The sequence below is a fragment of the Myotis yumanensis genome, unplaced genomic scaffold (assembly GCF_028538775.1).
Source record: "Myotis yumanensis isolate MYYU_CA2020_CCGP unplaced genomic scaffold, mMyoYum1.0.hap1 SCAF_5, whole genome shotgun sequence".
Lineage (NCBI taxonomy): Eukaryota > Metazoa > Chordata > Mammalia > Chiroptera > Vespertilionidae > Myotis > Myotis yumanensis.
In genome coordinates this window covers 66,315,509-66,321,908 of record NW_027223756.1, presented here as the reverse complement: position 1 = coordinate 66,321,908, position 6,400 = coordinate 66,315,509, and positions in this window count along the sequence as shown.

Below are 6,400 nucleotides of genomic sequence, written 5' to 3'. Positions count from 1 at the left end.
TTATGATCCAGAGATTCCACTTCCGGGAATATAACCAAAGAAACCAGAAAAACTAATTAAAAACAATACAGGCACCCCATTGTTCATTGCAGTGTTATTTACAATAGCCAAGATTTGGACGCAGCCCAAGTGCCCATAAGTAGATGAGTGGATAAAAAAGCTGGGGTACACTTTCACAATGCAACACTACTCAGCTATTAAAAAAGAAGGAAATTTTCCCTTTTGTGACAGCATGGATGGACCTGGAGAATATTATGCTAACTAAGTGAAATAATCCAGTCAGGGAAAGACAAGTACCCCATGATTTCACTTATATGTGGAATCTAATGAACTAAATAAATTAACAAACAAAATAGAAGCAGACTCATAGAGACAGAGAACAGACTGACAGCTGTCAGTGGAGAGGGGTGTTGGGGGACTGGGTGAAAAAGGTGAAGAGATTAAGGGAAAAAAGGACACAGAAAACTATGGTGATTGCCAGAGTGAAAAGGGGTCAGGAGAGTTAGAAAAGGTAAAGGGAGACAAATGGTCATGAAAGACTTGACTTTGGGTGATGAATACAGAATTCAATATACAGATCATGTATTATAGAGTTGTATACTTGAAACCTGTATAATTTTGTTAACCAATGTCACCCCAATAAATTCAATAAGAATTAAAAAATACTACAAAAAATCACCGTTCTAGAAGACTTTATAAATGCCTAGGGATTTTTTTCAGTGTGTTTTCAAATGAAGAATTATGAGATGTGGCATACAAAAATGTAGCTAAGAGCCCTGGCCAGGTGGCTCAGTTGGTTGAAGTGTCATCCCCACGTGCCAGGGTTGTGGGTTTGATCCCTCATCAGAGCACATACAAGAGTCAAATGATGAGTGCATAAATGAATGGAACAACAAACTGATGTTTCTCCCTCACTTTCATTCTTTTTTCATCTCTCTCTCAAATCAATTTTTTTAGAAAAAGCATTTTTTAAAAATTCTAGCCATGAGAGCAATATATGTCAGTTAAATCTTAAATTCTACATCTAGGGTAAGTTTCCCACTTCAACACTATTTCCACCAGATAATTTATTTATTTATTTTTTATTGCGACATGGTTGGCACATTTTAGGACATTTAGCATCAACTCTGGGCTCTACCCGTTAGATGTCAGTAGCCTCTCCAGCCCATTTGTGACACAATAAAAAAATGTTTCTAGACACTGGCAAATGTCCCCTATGGTTAAAATGAGCCCAACTCTGGTTGAAAAACTGGTCTAGGGAAATGATTATGGGAAACATTTACAAATGCTTTATCCTCTGATGGCATTGAAATCTGGATGGTTTGGAGAATATTTATTATTGATATAGTTGATATTTCCAATTTTTATAACAAGTAGCCTACAAAGTTGGTCTACTGCAGACATATAACTTTTACCAGGAAGACTGCTGTTCCTTTCTGCTTTCTTGTTTTATTGATCGCCCTTTTATTTTACCCAAGCCATATTCCTGCCCTTTAATATTATTTTTTAACTGAATAAATTGAGAGATCACTTCTTTACATGATCAGAAGAGGATATGACTATGGAGTCATAAATTATTTCAGAACAAACTGTTTTATCACATGTAAATGTTCTTTGTCCTTCTTAAAAAGAAGTATAATACTCTGTAATTTCAATCAGATAGATTGTTCATAAATTACTGACCGAGTATGAACAGTAGTAAACTTTGTCTAGTAATTTTGCATAAAATCCCCAGACTTCCATTAACTGAATTTCTAAATTGCCCATTGGTAAAGCATTTAGTTTAATGCTACCTTGGGGTGTTGTCCAGTATTTCAGATCTAAAGGTCCCAAGGTCATGGCACGCTCAGTCACAAAGTTAGCTTTGCTGTTCTTTTGATCACAAACAATTCCCTATGGACATCACCCAAGTCCCACTGAGGACTAAAAGGGACATAAGGCCCTGCTATTGTGCCCTTAGGTTCATAATGAAGAACAAACCTGAAACATGTCAAAATTATGTGACACTATCAGGAAAATTCTAACCAGTGTGGGCTCAGCACCTTTATTCTCTACAAAGAGTGTTTATCTGTAGAGAGCCTCCTACATGGGCATAAAAATGGAAAACAGCACATTCCATTAGTTGGAGTCCTAGAATATTTAGTGGTTTTCTTCAAATTACTTTCTGATCAATCCCCATGAAGCACTTTATTCTTTTTCCAGTAAAATACATTTTAACTAAAAATTAAAGTAGTTTCATGTGCAAGAAAATATGTTTATATCTTAAGGATGAGAGGGTGCTTTGTTATTTTTAAATTACAAAATGTCCCCAATATTAGTAGATTTTGCTGTTTGTATAAAGTTGCAGAAAGCACAAGGGGGCACTCTTTTACTAAATCCATCAGAAGAAAGGGCAATGATTTGTGTTGACTTAAATCATTGACTTCTTTTTTTCTAAATAGTTTTAAATGATATAGTAGTTCTATCTGTACACATCTAATTATGTTTTTAATGCTTAATTTAGAATATTCTCAACATGTAACCCTGTCCATAAAAAATACTTGTTTGCAGCAAAAATTTTAGGAAATTAAGCTCACTTAAAATTGTAGTACAATGAAAGGACTTTCTCTTGAAAATGAGTAAGAATTTCAGCTGAGAACATATGTGTGTGTGTTTTTTAATTTGTTTTTTAGACATAGAATTTTTTGAAATATTTTTTTCTGCTTATACTAAGAAAAATATTGATGAAGCAGCCATTTGTAAAAGTTTCTTTTGTCAGCAAGTAAACATTTTATTTTTCCCTGGATTTTGTATTTTAGACACTTTAGCAGAAATCCGTGACATATCTTGCATTAAAATGAAATGTGAGTATTCTCCCTATATGATGATAATATTATTTTGAATGATGATTATGACATTTGAGCATGAACATGGCTGCAATATTTGCCAATTGACTAAAATTTAGCACTGGAAATATTAGCTGGTAGAAATGACAATAAACTAAGTGGTCCACTTAAGTGTAAAACCAACACTACACTAAGTAATAATATAATCTATTACTCTAATTAATTGAAGTAAAAAGTATAGAGAAAACTTGAAAATAACTAGCAATTATAATTTTAATACTTTCCATGTAAAGAGGATAAGGGTATTCCAAAATGAACAATAAATGTCAAATTCATTGGTGTGGTATTACTGTTGTATTTTAAGATGATTCCTTAAACTGCAAATGTTTAAAATGAAAAATTCAAATTAAAGTTGATCAAAATATGAAAAAGTTTATAAATCATAAATATAATCATATTTTTCCAAAGAAACTAACTATAACACCTAGAGAAGAGTCTAGAGTAGTTAAAATGTGCTAGGGCTAGAACAAAGAACCCCAATTTCCCAATTAGAAAACATATATGGCACTTACTCTGCATTCTAAGTGGTAGAAATATAGTAGGGAACCAGAAAGGATCACCATCCTCAAGTTACTGACTTTCCATTGGGGGAGGTAGGGGATGCAATACTAATATTTACAAAATAAATAAAGTAATCTTCAGGTACAGATAGATTCAATTAAAAGAAAACAACAAACAAAAAAACAAAAAACAACAAGGTAATATGGCAGTTACCACTGGGAATAGGTGCTTGGGCAAGGCAAGTCAGGGAAGAGCCTATGTTGTAGTAATATTTATATTGAGGATTAAACATTGAAAAGAAGTCAGCCCTGAAAAGATCTAATGGAAGAGGATTCTAAGAAAGACAAATAAGTATAAAGTCCTTGTTACTTACTAGCATCACATGTTGAAGGGGCAGGAATTGGGGTTATGTGCAGTGAATACAGGGGAGAGAGAAAACAGAAGGAAGATTGGCAGGGACATACCAAAGGGGCCATGTGGGAAGGAGTTAATGGTTTCAGTTGGTATTCTAGGTTCAAGGCAACCTGTTTATGATTCTTAAGTATGGAATCATAATTATATATATATTTAATACATTATATATATATATACATATATATATATATATACTTAATATATACTTTAGGAAAATTGCAAAATTGCTCTGCCTGCTCTGTGGGTTTTAAGAGAGGGGAGAAAAAGCATGACAATGAGTGCAACCAAGGGAGTTGAGTTTGAAGATAATAAACTGTTTCATTGGGAGAAAGTTGTAACAGTTGCAGTATTTTTTGTTATAATTTGTACAAGTGACTTGAGCTTTATAGGCTATAAGCCTCTGTTTCCCTAACTTATTAATGGGTTAATAAAACTAACTTTCCTACTTCTCACTTATTTGTTATTTGGATTAAATGAGGACATCTATGTGAAAGCCTGAATAAGCTATAAAGCATTTGTCTAGTGTTATTATGGTCTGTTCTGTTAAATCGTTCCTTGGCAAGAATATCTGTTTCCTCAGAATTAATTCTGACATTGAAAAGGTTAAAAAGAAATATAACATACAACAGTTTGCTTTGTGAAACTCACCAAAAGTGTATACATTTCTGTGAAATATGACTTAATGGTATTGTTTTTGATGTTTAGTGACTTATACATATTTCTACAGCTATTATAGCAAATCTGACACTAGTTGATTTATCATATGAAAATTTATATCTTCTCAATATGCACAGAGCAAATATTAACATTCCAGCCAAAAGAATTTAATACTAATAGATTAAGGGTCATGTTTAATTTAATCAAGTCAAAATATGGCAAGTTGTCTATCTATTTTATTTATATACTAGAGGCCCGATGCACGAAATTCATGCAAGAGTAGGCCTTCCTTCCCCTGGCTGCCGGCACCGGCTTCCCTTTGGCACCCGGGATCCGGGCTTCCCTCGTAGCCTGGCTTCATCCAGAATGTCGTCCAGAAGGATGTCCAGTCTAATTAGCATATTATGCTTTTATTATTATATTTATAATAAATATAGATTTGCTCCATTCCCCTTTCTGCTTACTCAATTCAGGGATTCAAAAGGCAATTTAACTTCTAAAACACATTGTGAATTTTTTTTCCCTAGTGTTTTCTACTTGTTTTGCCAATTATGAGTAAATTTGAATATCTCACCTTGGAAATTAGTTTACTTTTTGACCTGTAAGTTTCCAATCAATTCTAAACTTGTTTTGCTCCATTCCATTTATAATCAGAATTTTTTTCTTTTATTGAAATTCTCTGGATCCAAATACTTTTGAATTTTTAAAACTGTAGAAAAATTGAACAATAAATCTATAGCAAGATTACATATTACAAAAAGTAAGTCTGTTGCTCCAAAATGAACCCAATTTGAAACTAATATTCATAAAAATTGGAGACCATTAATGTGCCAGGCATTATTCATAGCACTTGGTACATATCAATGGAAAAAATGCCTGACAGTCATGTAACTAAGTTTCTAGTTGTTGGAAATAAACAATAAACAATGAGCATAATGTTCAATAAATTATATATTAATTAGAAGGAAAAAAAACACTATGGCAGAAATACATCGAGGTAAGGATTTGCACATTTATTTCATTTATTCTTTTTTTTCCCCTTTTCCTGCTGATCCTCTTTCACTGAGTTGGCAGTCTCAACATCAAACTCTGCATTTACAGCTCCATTTTGGTGTTCAGCCCAGACTGGCAGGAATTTCTCAATGCAATTTCCTAATTCCTGTGGAAGAGAATCTGATTGCTCCAACTTGAGTCAGGGTTTCCAGAGTGGAAACATGTTCTATAAATCACCAGGCTTATCCCTGTGCACAGAGAAGTGCTTCCAGAAGAGAGATGTGGCCTAGACGCACACAGCACATTGTGTTGTTATCCTCCGGTTCATAATCGTAAAATGGTTCCCAGAGACCATTCATTACTGCGAGAGAAAGGTTGGCCTGTTGGATTAAAGAGTCATACCCATATATGACTTCTTCTTTCAGGAAGGAATATCTTCTTTCAGGAAGGAATGTCTTCTCCAGAAGTGTCCCTTCCAATTTCTCATATATCACCAGTCAGGGTTAAGTCACTAGGTTTGAAAAATTCCTATCTGGCATTTGGATGCATTTGCTTAGGGGGCAGGCCATTGCCAGTAAAGAGAATGTAATAGAAGGTTTAGGCAACCCAAGATATCAACCAGTATTAGATTACCAGGTATTTTGATACCTACTAACATATTTATTTATTTTAGATGCGTTTTATTTGTCCTTAACCCTTATGAAGATTAAAAAGAAATTGAATTTCTATGACATTTTATTAGGAAAACTAGGCTAGTTAAAATTTCCAGGAAATCTGTAAGTTAAGTATTGTAAATACTTATACATCTCATTGAGTATGTACTACTGAAACTAATTCTTATATATCAGTATTAACACTGAAATTAATACTTACATATCTTACTGAGTATGTAACATGTGAAAAAGCCTAAAGTTTTAAAAATATAATTTAATAATTGATTACTGATTCTT